This window comes from Rhinopithecus bieti, unplaced genomic scaffold (genome assembly GCF_001698545.2).
Source record: "Rhinopithecus bieti isolate Rb0 unplaced genomic scaffold, ASM169854v2 scaffold_25209, whole genome shotgun sequence".
In the NCBI taxonomy this organism is placed as follows: Eukaryota; Metazoa; Chordata; class Mammalia; order Primates; family Cercopithecidae; genus Rhinopithecus; species Rhinopithecus bieti.
Genome location: NW_016811970.1, coordinates 623,047 through 650,871, shown reverse-complemented (window position 1 = coordinate 650,871; position 27,825 = coordinate 623,047).

The following is a 27,825-nucleotide window of genomic DNA, read 5'->3' as shown; positions in this document are numbered from 1 at the left end:
AATGAGAATACATTGTCTCTCTTAGCAAAATAACTTCACAATTAAATTACTCCAGCTATTTATTGTAGTATCATATACTCTAAATGGAAAAACTATTTACATTGATTCTAATAATGATTTGATTTTTTACTTCAAATTAGAGCAAAACTTCAAAGTTCATTCCTTTGGAAGTGAGTGTTGAAATATTTCTTCCTAATATTCCTTCCTGTAGAACCACACTTTAAGTGGCATCCTCTCATAATTATAGGTTTATTCTTTCCATTTCAGTAAGTCCACCTTTTTATATGGAAATATAGCTATCATGTAACAAAATCTATAGTCCTGAAACAAAGACCACAGACACATTTTGATTTAGCAATTTTATTTTACCTCTAATCTGTAAGAAGGAAAAACTAAAAGATAACCTAGGAATTGCTCAGTTTTCCAATCTTCTTTGTAACTTGAAGTTACAAATGATCTTTTATATACCTTATGCAGATACAGATTAGTAGCTTTGGGTCTCTTTGTAGTCAATAATTTCTTTTTCTAAAATAGTCTTTTCCCTTTCTCTTGTCATAGGTTTCTTTGACTAGGGGAAATGTAAGGTGGCAGTGGGTATGCGTTTCCTGGAAACAGAGGGCATGAAGGGTTCTGGAAGAAAAGGAGTGAGGGGGTGCTCATCAATGTTCATTATCATTATTGCAACGTTCCATTTTATCTTCACCATTAAGATGTTTGATGGGGCTCAAATCAAGAATGTATCTCTAAGAAATAGATACTTTATTAATACTGGATATAATTTTATAAGAAATATCTCATTTGTACTTATTATTGATAGACTTCAATACAATAATACCTGGAGACTTCAACGCACCACTTTCAGCATTGGACAGATCTTCCAGATAGAAAATAACAAAGAAACGTAAGACTTAATCTGTACTTATCATAGGTTGATATGGAATGTGATGTGATTGTTTTAGAACTTAATGATGCTATCAGCTTCTTCAGTGTCAAAAATCAACTGCCTCATCCCTGTGCAATATAAATAAATTGGTCCAACATCATAAGTCCATCAAATTGATTGAATTGAAATTGTCTCCTTGTCAGAGCTACATGACTAGACCCTGAAAACACTGATTTATTTTTCAGTAACATAAAAAGTTTTAATATCATTGTTCTTCCTCCAATTCCTTATAACCATGTTTGTCAAAATCAGTTTGCAAGACAATTCTAACACAAATCCTTGTTTTTTATAACTTGTTGTGTCTTCTTTTTGTTCTTCTTTCGTCTTCTTCTTCTTTTTTCTTTCTTTCTTTCTTTCTTCTTTTTTTTTTTTTTGACAGAATTTCACTCCTGTTGCCCTGGCTGGACTGCAGTGGTATGATCTTGGCTCACTGCAACCTCTGCCTCCTGGGTTCAAGCAATTCTCCTGCCTCAGCCTCCCAAGTAGCTGAGATTACAGGTGCATGCCACCATGTCTGGCTAATTTTTGTATTTTTACTAGATATGGGGTTTCACCATGTTTGCTAGGCTGGTCTTGAACTCCTGACCTCAGATGATCCACCTACTTCGGCCTCCCAAAGTGCTGGGGTTGCAGGTGTGAGCCACCATGCCCAGCAACAATTCTAACATAATTCTAACCTAAGAGAATTATAGATAAAGTGAATAGAATAAATATATGATATGCTTTTGTCAATGAAAATGAATGCATAAGCAGTACAATTTACCGAATGTGCATAGCAGCAAAATAGGTTTCACTATCACCCAGAGGAAGCCTCCTTAGTGCCCTAAATCTATAGACCATATTGAATATTTTGTACAAGAAATCAATGTATTCAATACTTCACCTTAATTATTTTAATGTTCAAGTATTTAGAGTTCAGGGAACTATTCCAAAACAAAGTACAGTAGCAAATTTCAAACAATTATATTATACTTATTAAGTGATCCACTAGTGTGAGATATGAAAGAACATAACCAAATTAGACACATCCTGGAAAACAAGGTAATACACCTGGGGAAAACAAATGTAAAGGAAAGAGCTCAACTGGGGGCTGAAGCTGAGAGATATAGGTGAGGCAGTGAAATTGGCAGATGACAAATTTGATACAAAGTTGATACCTGATGACAATAAAGGCAGTGCAGTTTGGAACTACAAAAGGTAGGCATGTATCTCCCAAATTTAAAGATAACAGCTTTCTTTACACAAGATTTGGGACATTGAATTGAATTAAATCTGGTAACACTTAAAGACAAATATCTAACACACATGTAGAGGTAGAAAAATACATGCAAAGGTAAAATAATAGTTTATTTAGGGCTTGATTTAACAATGAACAAAGTGACTGCGCTGAGGGGTTTAATCAGATGGCATACATTAAATGTTTGTTTTTAGCTTTCTTTTGAACACCATGGGATTCTCCTCCACCAACTACTTTTGACCTACTCATGGACAAATTTGATCTCATCACTCACTGTTTCCCTCTGAACTATTATAACACTCAGATTTTCATACTTTCTGAACACTGGGAAATACCTGAACACCTTCTAAGTGTTAAGTAAATCTTGTTCAATATTTAAATTTTGTTGATTATTCCATTTATACTTTTTTTGAGCTAGGATTTCTAATTCTGGGAATTTTTAGTAAGGAACTAATTTAACAGCAGCAAAAGCTATATCTGGAATACATTCACTGCAATATGTACAAAATTTCAAAATACATTAGAAATAATTTGTATTGGATATAATATTTTTAAAATGGTTAGTAAGGTATGGCACATCAGTATGAAGGAAGGTCTGAAGGCCTACATTAATATAAAAGAAGTAATGCTAAAAATAATGTATGTAAGCAGTATACTTATGAATGTTTGATTTTTAAGAATCATATTAGATTTCTTCTTTTGAAAAATGCCTGATGTATTCTCATATAAAGGTAACATATATTTATTTTAGAACTGGAAACTATAAGAAAATAGAAAAAATAATATAAAATCACCAATAAATTTCTCACTCAGAAAAAATAGTGCTATAATAAATATATTTTTATACAAAGTGTAATTTGAGTCACTTTATATGCTGCTTTGTAACTAGCTCACCATTTAATATTTTAATTTCAGGATTAGAGTTCAGAAAATGCTGTCTGGATGAATGAATTTAAATCGCTTCTGAACACTTTATCAAAAACTATGCCATGATACATTTATTTAATTCCTAAATAATTAGGTTGCTTCTCGTACCTAAATATAGGAATTACATTGTAGAAAATATTCTTTCACATAGTGCTAAGTTCATATCTTTGATAATTTCTATAGGAAAAAGTCTTGGAAATTAAGTTATTTGATAAAAGAATAGCTATTTCTTAAGCTTTTGTAGATGTCATCCAATAATTTCCAGAAAATAGACATCAATTTCCATTCCATTGACTTACAAATGTTCCTTGTTTCATTGCTAACTACACGTATAGTCATGAAAAGAGGATCAATCTGATAAATGGAAAACTGTACTCCATGAATGTTTTCCTTTTTTAAAATTGAAATATGCCAAAATTTCCTTGTGCCACCACTCAGTCACTTCTCCCAAGATTAATGGGTATTCTGACCTCAAATTCTGTTAGTTTCAATTATTTTTTTAATCTAAAGTCATATAAAATTGAATAGAATATTGTGTTCTCTTTTGTGACTGTCTTTTTTATTCAGCATTATGCATATGAAATTCATTCACCTTCATACATGTAATAATAGTATGTTCATTCTGGGTACTCGAAAGAATTACACTGCACACCAATAATACAATTTATCTGTCTACTTTACCATTAATGAACATTTATGTTGTTTCTAAATGTTGCCTATAATGAATGGTGATACTATGAATATTCCCATATGTGCCATTTGGTAAATATGTGTCATTTGGTAAATATGTGTATATAATTCTGCTAATATACATCTCACAGTAAAATTGATGGGTGATAGGGCACATGTATGTTCCTGTAAACTAGACAATGCCTACCAGTTTCTCCAAGTTCTACATATAGTGTATGAGTATGCCACTTGTTCCACATCCTTGTCAGCAGTTAGTATTGTCTGTTGCTTTCATTGTAGGCATTCTGGTGAATATCACAGTAGGAAGAAAATATTTCTTTTCTTCAGTCATCACAGGGTTCTTGGCTGAGGTACCTATAATGAAAAATATATTAACAAGAGAAAAGCATACAAATATCCTTAACATAAGTTACATGATGGGGGAGCCTTCGGAAATGAAGACCCAAAGAAACAACAAAGTCTATGTACTTCTTCTGTGCGGAGTCAGAGGAAGTGTACAGTTGTGGGGAAATGTGATTGGACAAAGGTGGTATGATCTAATAATAGTGATAAACCAGGGCTTGGGGCACACTTAGCAAGTGTTGTTTCTTCAGATTGTTTTTGATATCTTTGTGCCTTTGAGGATTAAGATGTTTCTCTTCCAGGTATAGGGAGATCACCTCTGGAATGAAGACTTTGTAATCTGTTGCAGGGAAGAAAGGCAATGGAAGGTGAGAATGACTTTCCTACTTCTGCTGGTTTCTCAAATTCTATTACGTCAGGTTTGGGGGTAGTATGTCCCAAACCCAGTCAGTATGTAGTGGTATCTCATTGTGGTTTTAATGTGGATGTCCTTATAGCTAATAAAGCTCAACTTCTTTTTAATGTATATATTGGTTATTTGGATATTCTATTGTATGAAGTCTCTATCCAAGTCTTTTTTCCTCATTTCTATACTGAATTGCCCGTGATTTAAAAATTGATTTATATGAAATTTGTGTATGTCCTGGACATGAATCTTATGTTAGATAAATATATTGAAAATATTCTGCTCTAGTTTATTGCTTGCTCTTTATTGTCTTACTCATGTCATTTAAGAAATAGAAAAAAGTCCTTAACTTTAGGCAACTATTCTTATTTTATTCTTTGTTGTTAGTACTATTATATCCTTCTTAAGAAATCTTTACTTACTTCTAGTGAAGATATTTTTATGTTTTTCTTTATTGCTATACTGTTCACATTAGATATAATCCATATGGGATTTATTTTTATGTATCGGGTGGGGTAGGTTAGAAAGGTTTTTTGATGTATAAAACTATTGTTATAGGAAAAATTATTCATAACACTCATTAAAGGCAGTAAGGAGGACTCTATTCAAGGGTTTGTGGTGGTATGGTGATAACTATAGGGGTCATAGCAGTGAGACAGTTAGGTCTGTCGGTGAAGGGAAGAGTTTGGACTCAACTCTGACTGCAACAGGAACAAGTGGGGATGTATAGCAAAGGAATAGGATGGGGTAAGTGACGGAAATTTGACTAACAAGAAACATCGGGTTTAAGGTGAATTCTTGCTAGAATGACTCAACAGAATTATTGCGTAAGACAGGCCAGGGTGATAATATATACAGTGGGTAATTTATTAAAGGGAAAAGGTTTAATTGAACCAAGACCTCAAGAAACTTAAAATCATGGCGGAAGGTGAAGGGGAAGCAAGCTTGGACCTTCTCACATGGCGGCAGGAGGAAAAAATGAGTAAAGGAGGAACTTGTCAAATACTTAGAAAACTATCACGTCTTTCAAGAACTCACTCACTGTCAGGAGAACAGCATGGGAGAAACCGCCCCCATGATCCAGTCACTCCCACCCGGTCTCTCCCTAAACATCTGGAGATTACAATTCAAGAAGATTTGGATGGAGACACAAAGATAACCACCTCAATGAATGTCAAGGAAAACCAAGCAAAAACTTGAAAACTTAACGAACTGAAATTATTCTGATTCATATTTATATTAAGACGTATTGAGGTTATTTTATTGAGTTATGGCTTTTCCCTTTCACATTTATTTAATAGACACTTGGTCATAAAGCATTTGTAAATACAAATTGGGATATTAAAGCATTGTCTTTGTGACACACATTTTATTTTATTTTACTTTTTAGAGACAGAGCCTTACTATATTGCCCAGGCTGTTCTCAAACTCCTGGTTTAAGTGATTCTCCCACCTCAGCTTCCCAAGTAGCTAGGATTATAGACTGTTACCACCAAACCTGGCTCCTGTGACACACTTTAAATCAGGGTACTATCTGCTTAAACACAAAGAAAATGTGGATTTTTCTTCCCTGAGGTAAACAGATGGTGCCGGAAACACAGAGTACTTTGGAAATGAATTGTTAAAAGTATCAAATCTTATATTGTAAAATAGCCATATTTACACAACTTTGAATTTAAATGATTGCAGTTTTAATGCTTTCTATTTTCTTCTTGTATTAATTAAAATCATTGTAAAATTCTTTATAGTAAAAGGAAGTCTTTGTAACAGATACTTTCATATTAAGTGTTAGAGATTAAGGAAGATTAAATTTTACGGAATAAAAAGACAATCTTTAAAATAGCATTCCTCCTTAGGGACTGCCCAGAATAGGACTGCAGCAGAATATGAGTAATAGTATAACATAAATAATAACATAAATAATATTAATTTGGATTTACCCCCCAAGGGAAGATTCAACCCTAGATGGCAATACGAGAAACAAATTTGAGACCCAGTGGTAGAGTAGTGACTACCATAAAATAAAATAAATAAAAATAAATAAAATAAAATAATATGCTATTCATCCAACAAATATCCAAAACAAAATTTCAAAATATGCAGGGCTAGTAGCACAATAAGGAATGATCCTCCTTCAACCAAGATATGATTAAGGGAACTTCAGCAAAAGAGTTGGTGGTAAGTATTAAATAATGTTGAATTGAGAACCTAAGACTAAAACAAATGTGGATATACACGTGGGAGAATATGTTATTTGTTATATAGGATAACGAAAAAGAAATATTGCAGCTAAAAACATAGGAAGAGAAGGAAGAGACAAAAGCGAAAAAAGCATTAGCTATTTTTTTGTCTTTGGGATAAAAGATGGAAATTAAAGTATGTACTTTAAAGTTGAGATAACATATAGAGGTGTAAGTAAAGAAAAGAGGAAAAGAGAAAAGCATTCTATAAAGACACTAGAATAAAAAAGGCACTAAAACAAAAATATTAACGTTCATAATTACCAGAAGAAATTAAAAGTAAATGCATTTACAGCAAAATTAAAACAAATATTAAGCAAAACAAACTACAAAACAAACAAACGAAAAAAAAAAAAAAAAAAAAACAGTGAAAGAGCCACAATAAATATCACATGATAAAACAAAACACAGGAAAGCATGAGGACAAGCAGATGCATTATATAACACATATAATTGGCTTAACAAACCTACTAAAGAAAAGGCTTCGAATTGGGTCAAAAGCAAAATTTTGTTGTATGCCTTACACAATTATATGTTTAAAAAGTGATTTCCAAGCCTGAAAATGAAGAAATGAGGCAAGGTCACCTGAAAATGAGACAAAATGTAACCAGGGTTTGTGATCTTGATATCTATCAGGATGAATTCAACATAACATTATATAAGATCCTTTATAATGCAAAAAGGGCTATATTGCACCATGAAAAATTAATATTTATAAATAAATTCACACAGTGGCCATCTTGATAACATTGAAGCCAATGGAGATGCTAGGAGAAGCAGAAACACACAAATAAGATAGGAATTTGAAATAACTGTCAATCTTTTTTTTTTTTTTTTTTTGAGACGGAGTCCGGCTCTGTCGTCCAGGCTGGAGTGCAGTGACCGGATCTCAGCTCACTGCAAGCTCTGCCTCCCGGGTTCACGCCATTCTCCTGCCTCAGCCTCCCGAGTAGCTGGGACTACAGGCGTCCACCACCTCGCCCGGCTAGATTTTTTTTGTATTTTAGTAGAGACGGGGTTTCACCGTGTTAGCCAGGATGGTCTCGATCTCCTGACCTCGTGATCCGCCCGTCTCCGCCTCCCAAAGTGCTGGGATTACAGGCTTGAGCCACTGCGCCCAGCTTAACTGTCAATCTTAGAAGATACAACAGGTATATAAAAGTAATTGAGCACTCAAAAGACCTAAGTAACATAATCAGTAAGGAAGATTTTTTACGAGGACACATATATACATTGTTCCCCAACAGAAGGATAATGGGTATACCGTGTTTAAGTTCTCATTAAATATTGTAAAAATCTGTTCTATTTAATTTCCTATGTGCCCCCCATGATGTAGAGAACTTCAATAAGGTCCATAACATGAAAATTATACCAAAACAGTCTAATTGTAATACAATAAAACTAGAAATTAATAACAAGATAAAATAAAAAAGATACTTTCATCTGTCAGTTAAAAAACAATTTCCCATTAAACATTTTTTGGATCAAAGGAGTACAAACTTAGCTTACAAAATTTCTAGAACATAATTGTCATACACTTCTTCTTATATATTAAAATCTATGAAGCATCTAGAGCAATGATCATAGAAAATCAGTTTATGTAATTACATTAATAAAGATGAAAAGACCCGAAAGAAACATATTAAACATATAATTCAAAAAGCTAGAAAAGGACAAAGCTAACAAAGTAGGCATTCATAAGAATTAAAAATCTGAGTCAATAATTTGAAAACAGAAAAAATGTATAAATACAAAGGCTGGCTCTTTGAAAAAAATCAGTGAGTCACCTACTATTTGCACTAGTCAAAAAAACAAAGGAACAAAAGCAGGCAATGAGAAAAGGAGATAATAATATTTGAAATACAGAAACTAAAAAAAAATACCAAAAGTCAACTTTATGCCATTTTATGCAAATTAATCTGAAAATCTGAAGGAAGTGGATAATACCAGTCAAGACGGTGATGAAAGGGGATGATAGACTGGAACTCGGAGAAGAATACAGTGGTGCAAGTGAGAGTTCTCTGGGTAAGTTTCATATATTTTTTACTCTTAAATCATAGGAATGTTTGTATATAAGAAAACATGAAAACCTTAGCATCTGTAATAATAAACAATTATAACTTACTATAAAACACCGAACAAACAAAACTCTGTAAGTCCTGGAAGACATTTCATAAAGAAAACATGAGAGAGAAATATCCAATGAGCACCTTCAGTGAGCTGAGCTTGAAGCCAGATGCGTACCCCTGGACTTTTGAATTATGTGAGCTGTTATTTTCCATTTTCCTTTTGAGAAGGTTTGAATTTGTTCTCTTTAAATGCAACTTAGAGTTTGGACTGATACGAAATTTCATTTTGATAAATACAGAATTGTATCTACATACATCTCATCATGCTCACATGTAGAAAAATGACTAAATCGCTTTTTTTCTCATAATGAACTGAATATTTGAATGAGGAATTTTGAAGTCTTATGCCTATATGTACAGAGATATATATCAAACTGTTCTGGAAGATTATATTCTACACTTAGCTTTTCACAAGATAGAGATTTTCACACGTATCATGTAATGTCCTGCAATTTCAACCACTGAATAGCTCTTAAAGTGTTTAAAGATATTTCATAGTTGACATAGGAAAACAGCTGATAGTGAAAGAGACATCAACAGACATGTGGTCAATACCAGTAGATTTTTAGAAGATAGATTTCTCCAAGGTGTACTTTTTATTTTCATGTCATTTCAAAAATTAACTCTAGATTCAATTTGCTATTTCTACAGAAGTGCTACAGATATCACTAAGAAGTTAGTCCAGGGAGCCTGCTAAGGAATAGAATTTGAAATTTCAACAGCAAACATTGTAAACATACATGATTGCCTAAGCAGAGAGAAACTAGTTGCATGTGCCCGAGCAGTTAACACTAATCACTCTGGGTAGAGGTAACAATGAGAACACCTATGATGGAAACTCTCAAACACTTGCTGCCTCAAACCAACTCTTCAAGATAGAGTTAAATAGTTGGTGTTAACAGAATTTTCCCTTTCTTTTCCTTCTCATGTCCTAAATCAAATCAATTTACTTAGGCAATGGAGCTGTTTTGCTCCATTTCCCTCCGCCTTGCTTTGCCTGCAACACTCCTAGCAATTCCAGCCCTGAATTCCTCCTGAGAATATTGTTCATGCTGAGAAATACTCCATTGTTGGCATGCTCTGTAATAGAGAAAAATAGAGCCAATGGTTATACAAAATTATTGGATCAATATATAATAAACATTTAAATTACAGAAAATCCTAAACCTTAATGTGAAGCTACCATTTGTAAATACAGAATAGAATAAGGCATGTAAAACTCAAAGGTATCGATGATAGGTTTTTCCCCTTTATTTCAAATGTAATGAGGGCATTATCTAATGAACGTTGTACCTATGATAGAAAGCAATAATCAAAGATGAAAGAAAAAAAAGAGGGAAATATGAAAGGAAAGAAAGAAGGAAGGAAGGAAAAAATTATTTAAAATCCTTGAATGACCTTTATTTTTCCTTAGCTTAAGACTAAAGGAGTTATCGAGCAATCTCAACTCTAGAAAACATCCAGAAAATATTATTTCAATTTTAAAGCCAAATAAAACATTTAGAAGATAAAAGTTTATAAATTAGAAAATGTCATTTTGCGGCAATAAAATTGACTGAGTTATGTAGCTTCTAAAATATATGGTCTAATATCATCTTCTGAGAGTTTCACTTAACGTTTTTAAAAAGTTTTGTTTTGTTTTTAATTGACACATAGTTGTACATATTTATGAGGTACAGTATGATGTTTTGATACATACATGCATTATATAATGATCGATTCAGGATAATTAGAGTATTTATCATCTTAAACATTTGTCATTTCTTTGTGGTGAAAACATTCAAAATCCTCCCTTCTAGCTTTTTAAAAATATACTATACATTATAATTAACTATAGTCACCCTACAGTGCAAGAGAATACCAGAAGTTTTCTGTTCTATCTGACTGTAACTTTGTACCAATCTCTCCACATTCTTCTCTTCTCCCTACTCTTCCTAGCCTCTGGTAACAACTATTCTACTCTTTACTTCTATGAGATCAACTTTTTTACATATGAGGGAGACTATGTTGTTTTTTGTCCTTCTGTGTTTAGCTTATTTCACTTAATGTAATGTCCTCTAGATCAGCGGTCCCCCAACTGCTGGGACGCAGACTGGTACTGGTTGTGGTCTGCTAGGAAACGGGCCACACAGTAGGATGTGAACAGATGGCAAGGGAGCATTACCTCCTGAGATCCGCCTCCTGTCAGATCAGCAGAGGCATTAGGTTCTCATAGGAGTAGGAACCCTATTGTGAACTGCACATGCAAGGGATCTAGATTGTGTACTCCTTATGAGAATCTAACTAGTGCCTGATGATCTGAGGTAGAATAACTTCCTCATGAAACTGTCTGCCCCTCTCCCCCACCCCATGGAAAAATTGTCTTCCACAAAACTGGTCCTTGATGCCAAAAAGGTTGGGGACCACTGCTCTAGGTTCGTTTATGTTGTTGCAAATGGAAATATATTTTTTTATGACTGAATAGAATTCTATATATATATCACATTTTTAATCTATTTGTCCATTAATGGACACAAAGGTTGATTCCACATCTTGGCTATTGTGAATAAATAGTACTGCAATAAATGTGGGTGTGCAGATATCTCTTCGACTTATTGATTTCATTTCTTTTGGATATGTATCCAATGGAATTGTTGGATCATATGGTAGTTCTATTTCTAACTTATTGACAAATCTCCATTTTGTTGTCCATAATGGCTGTACTAATTTACATTCCAGTCAACAGCGTATAAGAGTTTTCCTTTCTTCACATCCTCATCAATATTTGTTATTTTTTGTCTTTTTAGTAATAGCCACTTTATCTGGAGTGAGGTGGTTTTGTTTTGCATTTCTCTGATGATTAGTGATGTCAGATATTTTTCCATATACCTGCTGGCCATTTGTGTATCTTCTTTTGAGAACTATCTATTCAGATCTTTTGCATCTAGATAATTCATTTTAATTAGATTATTATTAGTGTTACTATTTTTTGCTATTGAGTTGAGTTGCTTATATATTATGGACATTAACCTCTTGTCAAATGCATAGTTTGAGATTATTTGCTCCTTTGGTGTAGGTTGTCTCTTCACTCTGTTGATTCCTTTTTTTTTTTTTTCTGCAGACAGCTTTTAGTTTGATGTCATCCCATTTGTCTATTTTCCTTTTGTTTCCAGGTCTTATTCGAAAATTCTTGCCCAGAACAATGTCATTAAAACTGTAATGAAAATTCCCAATCGAATGTTTTTTTTTATTCAGATTTTTATTGAAATGTCTATCTGCTTACTTAAAATTATAATTTCAGAAAGTTCTGATTAGCCATGTAACATTCAAACATAGATATTCTATGCTTTGTAGAAGTAGTTTTTAAAAATTGTGATTCTGTGTACCCTGAAGTGAGTTTTGATGCAGCAAGACTTCCTTTCTTTCTAAAAGAACAAGATTCCCTCATTTATTCTTGAAGCCTAAATGGTATAAACAGAAACATATAGCTGGTAAAATTATCCAATTTTTTCTTCATATTACTATAACCTGTTTGTTTGTTCTTTTGTTTTGGATAAGACATACGTTAGCAATATACAGTTCCTTCTCAACTGAGTGCTTGGAAGATGATAGTTATATATTTGACATAATCTATAAAGAATATGGTAGATTGCATTTTATAAGTCATAAAGCATGATTTACTATTCAGATAACACCCTCAGTAACGCATTTTTGCAAAGTTTCCCTGTAAATTGCTAAATTGTTCATGTCAGATTTACAATGATGTTAATGTCAAATATTTGAGTATTTGATGTTGTAGAATTCTCTAGCATCTTTTCACTGTCTAAGAGAATTCTATTCTAAACTAGCTTGCTTTAAACAAGTGACGTTCTTTGGCATGGTAAAGAGCACCAGAATATTAACCTGATTAAATATTTATAAGCACATGACTGTTTTCCTGCTCTATAGAGTCATCTTCCCTGAGCAACCAAGCTGTAACAACTACGTTGTGCAGACAGATTCTATGATGTTCCTAATAGAGTATATTCTTACACTTGAAAATGTCATTATTACCCATCCATCAACTCTAGTGAAGTTATGAAACTTCAATTCACTAGAGGCCTTGACATTACATTGCTCACTGTTTGTTCTGCTTGTCAGCACTTTATGTCACTAATGGACAGGCAGTCGAATCAAAAATCTCAATTTTTTTCTTAATGGAGAGTTTTTTTTCCTATTCAATCATCTGCTCATGTGGCTTATAATATGCCTCACGGTACAGAGACAAATCTAGGTAATAAGGTCTGTTGAGCTTGACTGAAGAATGGTATTGGCTGGTAGGGCCAATTTCTATGCCCCCGAAAATGCATTATTCCAATATATTTATGCTGTGTGGTTAAGAAAAATGAAGAATATGGCAATATACTAAAGTTTTGAATTTCTGGTAATTTACACTAACCAATTACAAAAGCAAAATATACTAATTTTTAAATACATAATTTGGATAGAATTGTGGGAGAGTCATTTGATTACTGCAAGTAAATGGATATTTAGAAAAAAGAGGAAAATCTCCATAATTTCTGCTACAAAAACAAGTAACATAATAATTTTAAGCATTTTTTTTACATATGAAATGTTTTATGGAAAAGTAACATTAGTGTAATAATTTAAGGAAAAAAGAGCATAATATACATACACACAAACACAGACACACAGATACAGACACACACACAAACAAGATGTCCATCTCAGTATCTGAATATTATTTAGATCTAGCACAATGAAAATTCCAGGTTCATTCATGTTTTATTTTAAGATTGATTCCCAACGTTTTGTATCTCAGTTAAGTGAAATAATGTGTTATGTGAAGGCAAAATCATTGGAGGAAATAATTAAAATGATTTATTAAGAAGCAGTGACTTTGATTGTATTTTGAGAAACCTTTACATTTTAAAGGAAAGAAATTAAGTCTCTAGGACATCGTCAGAGAAAAGGGGTATAACATGCCTTCTGATAGGTAATTAAATATAACTTAATTTCAGACTGTATGTCAATGTGTACACGTGAACATAGGTCTATGTGAAAATTCATCTGTTTCAAACAAATTGCAGCTCACATCACCATGCTGTCCTGTCTGACACCTCCTGCTCCAGCCACGATATAAAAATTGGCAGCATCACCTGTGACAAATTTTAAGAAGCCTAAACATAGATTATCTGTTTCTTTTTTTTAAACATCTTTTCTTTTACCATGTACTTTTTTGGAAAGCCAAAAAATTACGGTGATGGTTAGGATGGTGCAGATGGTTGTGGGTGGTGCTGATAACATTATTGAACACTTTACTATGTTATCTAAATATGTTAATTCACTTATTTCTCATCAAAACCTTATGAATGTGGTGGCTATTATTACTCACCATATTTTACAGATAAGAATGTTAAGGTGCACAGAAATTAAGTAATTCATCTTCTCTTCTCAAGAATCTTTATGTCGCACCAAAGACAATCTTTCCTAAGCATACCTTAATGGTGTATTACTCACTTTAACAAACTTTGCTGCCTTCAGTTGTCTATCTTATCAATCTGAAATTTTCTCTTCTCTTCCCATGGTTCACTATAATTTGTCTTCCTTCAATCTATTAAAATTTTTCTTGAACAAGTTTTCAGCACTTCCCGTCTGCAGGCAAGTTTTCTCTCCTTTTGCTTGCTTATTGATTATAACACAAAAACATGGGTTGTACAATCCTTTAGCTTAATGGCACACAAACACATACAGACAAAATGAAACTCAGTCATGTCACACAGCAAGGTAGACTCGGCTCCGTTGCCATATACACAATGCATACACCGTCATTTACCCTAATAGTTATACAGAATAACTTAGTTGTAATAAGTTCCAAAGTGATCTAGAACCCTTGTAAGAAGCTGTCATCTATAGAAGACCATAACCTAGAACTGCGTCCAGAGGAGAGGACTAGATGGATTTATTTCTTTCTTGTAATAAGTTTCTTCGGGGAAGTGGAAAGAACTTTTGTCCTGTTTCGCTATCTTCCCTTAGATGTGTTCTAAAGCATCGAACCTCAAAGGGAACAAGCCTCAACCATATCATTTGAAAGTAATCCTAGATAAAGGTGCATATACACAAAGAAAGGGATTTGTCTCTTCCTTTCACTACCATAGGTAATCCTATGCCTTTTCTCTTTTCTTTTCTTTTCTCTTTTCTTTTTTCTTTTCGTTTCTTTTCTTTTTTTCTTTCCTTTCTTTCTTTCTTTCTTTCTTTCTTTTTTTCTTTCTTTTCTTCTTTCTTTCTCTCTCTCTTTCTCTCTTTCTTTCTTCTTTCTCTTTCTTTCTTTTCCTTTCTTTCTTTCTTTCTTTCTTTCTTTCTTTCTTTCTTTCTTTCTTTCTTTCTTTCTTTCTTTTTCTTTTTCCTTCCTTCCTCCCTCCCTCCCTCCTTCCCTCCCTCTCCCCCCTTCCTTCCTTCCTTCCTTTCTTTCTTTCTTTCTTTCTTTCTTTCTTTCTTTCTTTTTTCTTTCTTTTCTTTCTTCTTTCTTTCTCTCTTCTTTCTTTCTTCTGTCTCTTTCTTTCTCTTTCTTTCTTTCTTTCTTTCTTTCTTTCTCTCTCTCTCTCTCTCTTTCTTTTTCTTTCCTTCCTCTCTCCCTTCCTTCCTCCCTCCCTCCCTCCCTCCTTCCCTCCCTCTCCCCCCTTTCTTTCTTTCTTTCTTTCTTTCTTTCTTTCTTTCTTTCTTTCTTTCTTTCATACAGCTGAGATCTCACTATGTTGCCCAGGATATTCTTGGACTCCTGAGATGAAACAGTTCTCCTGCCTTGAACTCCCAAAGTTCTGGGATTACAGGTATAAGCCACTGTGCTTGGTCTTCCCATGCTTTTTCAAAGGCAAGGAATGTCTTGATATGCTTTCTTTTTCAGAATGTCTCCTTGACATTGTTTTATATCTACAGAAATGAAGAGGTACATTAAAGATATTTCCAGAATAAATAAGTTCATCTTCCATGTTATTTCAATGTGATGTTTCTACTGCTACAATGAGGAAAATTCAAATTTTAAATGGCCAGGTATATTGAGAAATATAAAAATAGCAAATTGATAGAGATAAAATATTATTAAAGGATTAGATTGGAAAAACGTGGCATTTCACTCTGGAGCATTCATTTTTACTTACTTGGATTAAGATACCCATTTCACAGTGACTAATACTCAGGAATCATCTAAGAAGAGGCAACATTGCTTATAAATATCGCATTACTTATCACCTCAGAGTGGTGGGTTTATAGAAACTTTAAATGTGAAATTAAGATATTTAATGTCAAAAATATGGAGAAAGAGAAATGTATCATCTTGCACAATCTGGTGAATATGTGAATATGAAAAAATGTGGGATGGGGTCACCTTGGAAAGTTTCTTAGGGTGGGAAATAGAGGGTGGGGTTAGTGCTATAACACAAATCTTTGACTTTCTTATTTCTTAAAATGTTTCTTTTGTGTTACCAAATCCTGTGTTACCAGAGTTTGGGTTGAATTCTTAGGTCCTGGCTGAAGATGATGTTTCAGCAAAAGACACTATTGATATAACTTTAAATCTTCTAATACATTTGTGTGCAAGCTAGAGGACCCTACAGTGGTTAAGCTAAGGGTCTGCAGCAAAGGCGGTTGCCCTATTACGTTATGTCTTACAAAAACAAATCTTGCCATGGGAGAGTATGGTTTAAACCAGGGATAAGTGAAGAAAGGGAGAAGTGGTTGTCAAAAGGAAAGAAATCAGGAACTAGGTTACTGTGCAAAAAAAAAAAAAAAAAAAAAGAAAGGAAAGAAAGAAAAAAAAAGAATATAATTTTTAATATAATTTTTTAATTATTTTTTCTAGGGCATTTTAGGAGAAGAAAATAATACTTAGCTAATCCTCTCTGATTTCTGCAGGAGTGATGAGCAATTCTGTAGTAAATGATTGGATTTTTTTTTTTTTTTCTGAAAATGAAAGTTGGACTTAAACTAATTTCCAAGTTTTCCTTGAGAATTCCACCTGAGTAATCTGGTGAAAAGACACAACGCAGTGTTTTCTAATGGCTAGACTAAATGGCAACTTTCATTTTGTTCATGGTTCATGCGCTAAAGTTACTACTTTTTTGTGGGAAATGAGAGGCAGACAATATTTCTGAATCACTTGGGCCACAGATTGTACAATAATTGAGGCCTATGCATTGAGTGACTATGAATGAGACTGACAATCTGTTAAGGTAGTTGGCTAGATGTGAGAGGTGACATATTATTGAAGCTTATCTTTGTATGCTGGAGCTTATTCTGCTCATTTGAATTCACCAAATGAATGTGGATGGGGTTTTAAAAAGACAGAATAAAAGGAAGGGTTGGTAATAAGAATATAGTGATTTCAGTGTTGGCACCCAAAAAGATATGCCCATGTCCTAATTCTTAGAACCTGTGAATATGGTATTTTTTTGAAAAAGGATCTTTGTAAATAAAATTAAGGATCTCAAGGTAAATCATACTGCATTATCTGGATGAGCTCTAAATACAATGTCAAATTTCCTTTTAAGAGGCACAGAGAGGAGAAATGCAGTGAGAAGAGGAAAAGGCTGTGTGAAAGCAGAAGCGGAGGCTGGAGTTATCCTACCACAAGCCATGGAATGCCTAGAGCTAACAGAAGCAAAAGGAGCAAGAAAGTTCTCCCTTCATCGTCAGAAGGAACATGGCATTGCAGAAAGCTTGATTTTAAACTTCTAGGCTCTAGAATGGTAAGAGAATAAATTTCTGTTTTGTGAAGTCACCTAGTTTGTGGTAGTTTGTTATAGAAACCCTGGGAAATGAATACAGAAAGTAAGATTTGGTTTGAATTTCAGCTCAATTTTGTGTTGATTTCCATTGTTTTCCATTATATTGAATGAATTTGGCCTGTTCTCTTTGTTGTTGTCATTTGGCATTTGTTAATATGTCCATTATGGCAAAAAGTGATAAGGATTTTGTATATATAATATATACTTTCTCTTATTTAGATATAACATATACTTTCCCCTTTTTGGATGCATAATTCTATGTTGCTATTGTTTTGTTGTTCAATTCTCCTAGATCCTTATTTTAGGGGTAGTTTCATTGGTTTAGTTGGTTTCTGAGAGAAGTGAAATCTTCCACTATGAAATCTTCCACTATGAGTGTGGATTTGCCAATTTCTTCTTGTTTTATTATCAATTTTTTCTTATTAGTTATAAAGAAGAGAAATGAAGTATTGAAATAAAAAGAATTAGAGCAGAAATCAATGAACTAGCAAATAAAATTAATAGAGAAAAATCAATGAAACCAAACGTTTGTTCTCGAAAAAACTGTAAAATCAACTAGCCTCTAGGTAGACTAAGAAAAACAGAAGGAAGATACAAATTATTAATATCAGAAATGAATGAGGGAACATTATTACAGGTCCTATAAATGTTACAAATTAATCAAGGAGCATTATGAACAATACTATGCTTGTAAATTTAATAACCTGGGTGAAATGGCCAGATTCCTTGAAAGACACAATTTGGCAAAGCTCATACAAGAATAGACAATCTAAATAGTCCTATATCTATAAAATAAATCAAATCAAAAATAATCATTAAGAACAGAAAGTACCAGATTAAATGGGTTTGCTGGTGAAGTCTACCAACATTTAAGCAAGAAATTACACCAATATTCTACCATTTCTTTCAGAAGATAGAAGCAGAGGGAATACTTCCTAACTCATTCTATGAGGCTAGTGTCACCCTCCTACCAAAACTAGACAGAGATATTATAAGAAAGCTACATAACAATTTATTTTATTAATATAAAACATCCTCAACAAAATATTATCAAATCAAATCCAACTATGTATTGAAAGAATAACATATTAAGTAGGATTTATCTATCGCAGGTATGCAAGTCTCCCTTAACATTGCAAAAATCAATTAATATATTTAATTTCTATCACATCAATAGGCTAAAGAAGAAAAATCACATGATCGTATTAACACATGTAGAAAAAATATTTGACAAAATGCAATACCTTTTATGATTAAAACTGTCAGGAAGTTAGGAATTGAAGGCAACTTTTTAAATTTAATAAGGAGGAATATCTAGAAAAATATCTAACAGCTAACATCATGCTTAATGGTGAGAATCTACAAGATTTCTCACTAAGATCAGGAATGAGGAAAGAATGTTCCCTCTCATCACTCCTTTCTAACATTTTACTGAAAGTCCTAGCTTATGCAATAAAATAAGAAAAGGAAATAAAAAGGTATACTGATTGAGAAACAAGAAATAAGACTTTGCTAGCAGATGATATGATTGTCTCTGTAGAAAATTTGAACTAATTGACCCAAATCAAAAAACCTGTTACTAAAAAACAATTATGACAAGGTTGTAAGATAAAAGGTTGATGTATAAAAGTCAACCAATTTCTTATATAGCAACAAAGAACAAGTGGAATTTTAAATTACAAACACATTATCATTTACATTTGGTGTAAATCTAACAAAATATATGTATAAGAGCTTAATGAAGAAAACTATAAATTTATGGTGAAAGTGATAAAAAAAGTTAGATAAATAGAGAGGTATGCCATGTTCATCAGAAGTTGAATATTGTCAAGATGTCAGTTCTTCTCAACTTGATCTGTAGATTCAGTGTAACTCCAATCAAAATCCTGACATTTTATTTTGTGGATAGCAATAAATATATTTGACAGTAAACAAAAGGCCCAGAACAGCAAACTCAATAATGACAAAGTCAGAGAGTGAAATTATCTGACCCTGTGCCTTACTATATTTACACAGTATAATATTGGCAAAAGACCAGACAAATAAAGCAATGGAACAAAAGAGAGAGACCAGGAATAAACCCACATAAATACAATCAACTAATCTTTGGCAAAAAAGCAAAGGCAATGCAATGAAGCAAAGATATTCTTTTCAACAAATGGCATTGGAACAACATGCTAAAAAAAAAAAAAAAAAGCATTTAGGAACAGACCTTGCATTCTTCACTAAAACTAACTCAAAATGGATCATAGTCCTAAATGTAAAATATAAAATTATGCTGGACATGGTGGCTTATGCCTGCAAACCCAGGAATTTGGGAGGCTGAGGTGGGTGACTCACCTGAGGTCAGGAGCTCAAGACCAGCCTGACCAACATGGAAAAAACCCATCTCTACCAAAAATACAAAAATTAACTGGATGTGGTGGCATACACCTGTAATCCTAGCTACTTGGGAGGCTGAGGCAGGAGAATAACTTGAACTGGGGAGGCAGAGGATGTAGTGAATTGAGATCATGCCATTGCACTCAAGCCTGAGTGACAGAGCAAAACTCAGTCTCAAAAATGTAAAAATAAATAAAATAAAATATGAAATCATAAAACTTCTAGAAGATAATATAGAAGAAAATCTAGATGATCTTGGATTTAGTGCTGATATTTTACATGCAACATCAAAGGCACAATCTATAAGAAAAAAATCATTAAAGTGTACTTCATTCAAATTAAGAATTCCTGCTGTAGGAAACACATTGTGAATATAATTAAAAGTTCAGATACAAATTGGCAGAAAGTATTTGCAAAAGATATATCTGATAAAAGACTATATTAAAAATATACAAAGAACTCTTAAAATAACAAGGAAATAACCCATTAAAATGGGCAAAAGATCTAAACAGACAGCTCACCAAAGAAGATATATAGATGGCAAATAAACATATGAAAGTATGTTCAACATCGTATATCATTAGGGAATTGCAGCTTAAAACAACAATAGGATCTTATTAGAATATTCAGAATTCAAAACACTGACAACATAGAATGCTGTCAAGGATGTGCGCAACAGGAACTTTCATTTATTGCTAGAGAGAATGCAAAACGGTACAGCCATTTTGGAAAATGGTTTGGTAGGTTCCTGCAAAACTCAACATACTCTTACCATATGATCCAGCAATTGTGTTTCTTGGTATTTATCCAAAGAAATTGAAAACTTATGTTCAAAAAAAAAACCCTGTACACCGGCCAGGTGCAGTGACTCACACCTGTAACCTCAGCACTTTAGGAGGCTGAGGTGGGAAGATCACTGGAGTCCAGGAGTTCAAGACCTGCCTGGGCAACAGTGATACCCCGTCTCTACAAAACAAGTAGAAAAATTATCCAGGCATGGTGCTGTGTTTCTGTAGCCCTAGTTACTCAAGAGGCTGAGGCAAGGCTGCTTGAGCCCAGTGAACCATGATAGTGCCACTGCATTTCAGCCTGGGAAACAGAGTGGCAACAGACTGAAATATTGTCTCTAAACAAACAAACAAACAAACAAAAACCTGCACACAGACGTTCATAGTAGCTTTATTCATAACTGCTATAACTTGTAGGCAACCAAAAGGCCTGGAGTAGGTGCCTGAATAAATAAACTTACTACTTACAGACCATGAAATATTATTCAGCGCTATAAAGAAATGAGCCATGAAGCCATTCAAAACATAGAGGAAACTAAAATGCGTATTTACTAAGTGAAAAAAGTCAATCATAAAAGGCTACGTACTTTGTGATTTCAAGTATATGGCATTCTGGAAAAGGTAAAAAAGATGAAAACACTAAAAAATCGGTGGTTGCAAGAGGTTTTGAAGGGAAGGAGGGATGAATAGGCCAAACACAGAGGATTTTAAGGGCTGTTAAACTACTCTGTATGATACCATAATAGTGGATACATGTCATTTGGAATTTATCCAAACTCATAGCATGTACAACGCCAAGAGTGAACCCTAATGTAAAGCAAGGACTGCAGAGCTCAAAGTATATGCTTCTGTTTTATTTTTTAAAAGTGTTAACTTCTTTAGATCCTCTTGTATAGGATGCTCTTTAGTGTTATATATCTCCTTGCAAAAGTGTTATTCTGATAAAAGCTACCCTATAATAAATGGTACCAAAAATAAGTGCGACTGGTTGACACAGTAATAATTAATTATTTTCAACACATGTTATATATATTTTCCTCCTACACTTAGTTTGATCTTGTGCACATAAATATTTTGCTCTTGTAGAGCTGAATTAGTGAAACCTGTTTCTGCATTTGTCTTGAAGACTCTAGTATTTACAGTAGTTTATGCTTAATTTTAATTTTTTAATGTAATATGAGTGTGTTTACATTTGTTTTATTTATTTAAGGCTTAAAATTGATATAATGTTGAGAAGATCAAGGATGATCAGTTGTACTTCCAATGCCACAGAACTACTTATCCTTTTGAATTGGAACAAAAATAGGACACAATTCTACTTGCCAATTTTTAAAAATAATCTAATAATGCTTGTCCTAGTAAAAGTCTCTAGCCAGGCTGTGAAACACACCTGCTGAGGAGTGAATTTAGTTTTGTGATGGATTGCTCTGACCTCATTACTTTTAAATTAGGTTATACATAGAATATATCTTTCAAAATTACCTGCACAGGGTTTGCTTACTGAAGAGCTATTAAGTATATAGAAAATGCCCACACTCGGGATTGTAAATGGCGCACTTCTTAATCCCACAATGAATTTTATGTGTTATTGGAATTGATTAATATAGATAACATTGCTGATCATTGAAATACTGACTTTTAATAAAAATATTTTATTTTGTATGCTAGAAAGTCTTTCTTTGTACAACTATTCATTTTGAAACTTCTCCCTTCTAATTATTCTGTCTCATACTTCTTATCTAAATGGCAAACGATATAGTGAAGTGGAAAAATGACTTAAATTATAATCAAATGGCATGCTTGTTAATGCATATAAAATATCTACATATCTATGTAGTTCTATCGTCGTGTGTATATATATACAGGCACACACATGTATATATAATATATAATATAATCTATTATATATAATCTACACACACAGACATATTTACAAATACCTATACTTTTGACAATGTCTATCTTTAATATTCCTGCTACATCTCTCTTTTTAGATTAATTAATACTTGCATAACTTCTCAAATCTCCTTTTGTGACAGATTTATTTTCTTCTTCATGAAGTCAATACTCCAGGAAAAAAAAATACCAACTCTTCAGCATGCTATTTATAATAATCACTTTTCCAGTTCTTGTCACTGCCCTTCACTATTTCAGCCAGAACTAAGATGAGACATCTCGAACCCAGATAATGCTTTGAGTACTACCAGTAACTGGTTGCTTCAGACAAGAGCTACTGGGGTTGGCGTGAGTTCCTTAACTATCAATTGTATTTTAACATTCATGATCATTATTCTTAGAGCACAGAATACAGCTAGGGGAAACTATATGCAGACAAATAATATTTTAATAAAAATAAAGAAGCAAAATGGTTATACATATATAACTTATACTTTGTATAAAAATGACTATCATACATACACTCACACATATAAAAATATACACATACACACTGGCTTTTTTCTCATCTTTACAGAATTGTTTTTAAAAGTTGCAACCCATCATCTTAGTGAGTACCCTTGTTCCTAGGGTCATTTAAATCTCTCATAATGGTTTTTCCAATCAGCCTTAGGGTTGAATGGAAGGTTATAAGCCAGGAAATCTTTTATTAATACATTAAACTCACCTTAATAAAATAAGATTATGATATTTTAGACAAATGATCTTTTTATTTAGGTAATTATGTTTGTTTCTAAAACTGAGTCATCCACAATTGCATTGATTAGAGGTCAAATTCCAGAGTGGTGGAGAAAAAAAAAAGGAATAAATGCATTTCTAAAATAATGGTTCAAGTAAATACCGAAAATTTAGATCTGATTAGTTCAACTCAAAGAAAACATTATGGCCCCTCACAATTTCAAATTGTTTACCTGTTTTTCTTTTTCTTAAATGATGAACTACTCCATTAAAGTATATAATTAGGTTATGATTGCATTAACATGTTTTTATTTGTTATATTACCAGTATTGTAGTATCTGGAAAACCTAAGGAATAATTCTAATGGATATTTCTGTCAGCAAGTAATAAGCATTAATGTATCAATATTAGGGATTTTTCTTGTCAATGGAATCATAGTACCAATGGAATGTTTGAAAATAGGAATCATCTGTTGATAACACAAAGTATCAAATACATTTAGTTCCTTAATTGGCACTATTTATAAATGAATAATTCATTCACTATCAAATTATTTAAATAATGTGAAGTATATGGCAGGTGCTTTTAAATTATGTTTTATCATTTATGGATGTCTTCTATTGTATTAGTTCTAGTATACTTAACAGAAATTGCATAAACTAATGAAAGATCTCATACTTGTCCATTTGTCCTTAAAATAACATTGTTTATTAGTATCAATAATTTGATTATTCTTTTATGTCTAATATTTTTCTTCTCACCAAATTTTAGATTCCTCTTTTTTCTTAAAGAAATGATTTCTTTCTTTTCAAATTTTGTGTTAACATAGTATTTTAATATTGAGGACACTTAATTGCAGCAATTGACATTTATGTAGTGTTTTCTTTCTTTCCCAGAGTATGTAAATATTAATATAAATTATGTTTAAAACTAATCCCCACAAATCCCTTGTGAAATATGTAAAGTAGTAAGTAACTATATATAAGGATATGAGATTATCACTATTAATGTGTGCATTGCACGCTATTATTAACTACTTTATTTTATGAATACGGGAACATTTTAAAACGTTTTTTTCTGTATGTGAAGATATCTTAAAATAGAATGAACGAAAGTAAAGCTCTTACTTTTCTATGTGTTTTATTTCTTTTTTTTAATTGTAGGAATACAATTATTTTGTGAGTCTGACTATTAGCATTGTAACTAAGCTACAGAACCAAAACTAAAAATGATTTTTAATAAGGGTGACGTTAGATGATTTAAATCAACCTCTAGTCTATTGTCCACCATGTGGACCTTATCTATGTATAATTTTCAAAGACAGATCTTAAAAGATTATCTTCAATTTTTAAAGGAAATATTAACTTCTGTTTTCTGGTCCAGCATTTGAGGAGCTTAGAAATAGTCATTTATCTTAACAACTAAAAAGCTGAAAAAACTAAGGAATCAACAACTCTTACTATATCTGTTAGAGAAGTGAGGTTGCCAGGAAAACCACTGATCCCCAAAATAAAAATATATACATACAAATACAGAGATTCACAACTTAACCAGGCAAAAAGGCATTAGCAGAAACCTCCACAGCAACCAGTGTGCCAGGTTACTTTTACCAACTGCATCATATCAGGGTATCAAGAAAAATTACAAGACACACTTACAAGCAAAAAACACAATTTGACAAGATAGAGAAAGCATCAGAACCACACTCACATATTGCAGAGGTGTTGGAATTATCAGGTTGAAATTTATGTTAATGTGAACACTAATATTAATATAAAGAATTTGCTAAGAGCTCAAATAGATAAAGTCAACAGCATGCAAAAACAGATGAGCATTCTAAGAAAGAATGAAAAAAAGTCTCCATTTTTCTTTCTCTATTTCCTGGTAACCACCATTCTATTCTCAACTTCTATGAGTTTGATGATTTTAGACGCCTTATGAGTGAATCATGCAGTGTTTGTCTGTGACTGGCTTATTTCACTTAGCATAATACAATGAGATATCACCTCACACTTGTTAAGACGGCTGTCATAAAAAAAAAAGTGTTGGCAAGGATGTGCAGAAATTGGAACCCTTATGCACTGTTGGTGGGAATGTAGAATGATGCAGTGATTATGAAAAACAGTATAGAGATTCCTAGAAATAATTAAAAATAGATGGCGGATAGGAGGCAGGACTAGCTTGTAGCTCCTAGGCAGACAGACAGAGCAACATGTGGAGACTTACATCATGAACTTTTACTCTAAGAACCACCACAGGAACATACATAGCAAGCTGAGAAAATCCACAGACAGACCCTTTGAAGGAAGTGGATCACTGCAGCAGGCTCCTTGACAAGCTAAAAAATTGTGAGTCTGCTTGTTTTCTCATGGGGGAAGCTGGTGGTCTGGGGCAAGTTCTAAGGCCTGGTCACTGGCTGCCTGGAAGTAGATTTGGTGCTGTTGGGGGGTCAGTGGGAGTGAGACCGGCCTTTAGGACTGAAGGTTGCATGGGAATGGGGTGAGGCCTGTGACTGCTGGCTTTCCCCTACTTCCCTGGAAACCTATGTAATTCAGCAGAGGAAGCCATAATTCCCCTGGGAACATAACTCCATTGGCCTGAAAACCACAACCCCCATCCCCCACAGCCGCCAGAGCAAACCCTGCCCTGGGAGAGTATCTGCTCACACAGGCCTATCTGTGCCCCCACCTGGTGGTCTTTCTCTACCTGCCCTGGTTGCCAAAGACAAAAGTCATAATATCTTGGGATCACTTCTACAAACCTGCCTACTGCCTGAGAAGCCTGTATACTTAACCAGGCCTGCCTAGGGTAACTTTGCTTTTTCCCTACAGTACTGTAGCTGATGTGTTCTTGAAAGTGCCACCTCCTGGCTGGAGGCCAACCAACACTAAACCAGAGCACTAAACAAGAATACAACCAAGGACCTGCACAGAGTCCACTTCACTCCCCTACTACCTCCAACAGAGCAGGTGCTGGTATCCACGGCTGAACGATTTGAAGATGAACCACATCACAGGACTCTTTCCATCCACTCCCCAGCACTAGCCAGAGCGTGGTAGCTCTGCTGGGTGGTTAGACCCAGGAGAACAAAAACAATCACTGCAGTTTGGCTCTCAGGAAGCCCCATCCCTAAGGGAAGGGGGAGATCACCATATCAAGGGAGCAACCAATGGGACAAAAGAATCTGAACAGCAACCCTTGAGTCTCATATCTTCCCTCTTACATAGTCTACCGAAATGAGACGGAACCAGATTAACAATCCTGGTAATATGACAAAATGTTTTTTTTTTTTTTAACACCCCCAAAAGATTGCCCAGCTCAACAGCAATGGATCTAAACCAAGATGAAATCTCTGAATTGAAAAAAAAAAAAATTCAGAAGGTCAATTATTAAACTAATCAAGGAGACACCAGAGAAAGGTGAAGTCCAACTTAAAGAAATAAAAAAACATGATACAGAAGATGAAAGGAAAAATCTTCAGTGAAATAGTATTAATAGAAAACAATCACAACTTCTGGAAATCAAGAACACACTTAGAGAAATGCAAAATGCACTTGAAAGTCTTGACAATAGAATTGAACAATCAGAAGACAGAACTTCAGAGCTTGAAGACAAGGCTTTTGAATTAACCCAATCCCTCAAAGACAAAGAAAAAAGAATTTAAAAAAAATGAACAAAGTCTCCAAGAAGTTTGGGTCTATGTTAAGCATGCAAATCTAAGAATAATTGGAGTTTTTGAGGAAGAAGAGAAATCTAAAAGTATGGAAAAACTCTGAGGTAATAATCGAGAAAAGCTTCCCTGGTCTTGCTGGAGATCTAGAAATCCAAATAGAAGAAGCTCAAAGAACACTTGGGAAATTCATCACAAAAAAGATTATCGCCTAGGCACATACTCATCAGGTTATCTCAAGTCAAGATGAAGGGAAGAATCTTAAGAGCTGTGAGGCAAAAGCATCAGGTAACCTGTAAAGGAAAACCTATCAGAGTAACAGAATATTTCTCAGCAGAAACCCTACAGGTTAGAAGGGTTTGGGGTCCTATTTTTAGCCTCCTTTATTAAACAAAACTATTATCAGCCAAGAATATTTTATCCAGAGAAACTAAGGTTCATAAATGAAGAAAAAATAGCCGTTTCCAGAAAAACAAATACTGAGAGAATTCACCACTACCAAGCTAGCACTACAACAAATGCTAAAAAGACCTCTAAATCTTGAAACAAACCCTTGAAATACACCAAAATAAAACATCCTTAAAGCATAAATCTCACAGGACCTATATAACGATAACACAAGGAAATCAAACAAGGTATTCAGGCAACAAATAGCATGATGAATAGATTAGTATC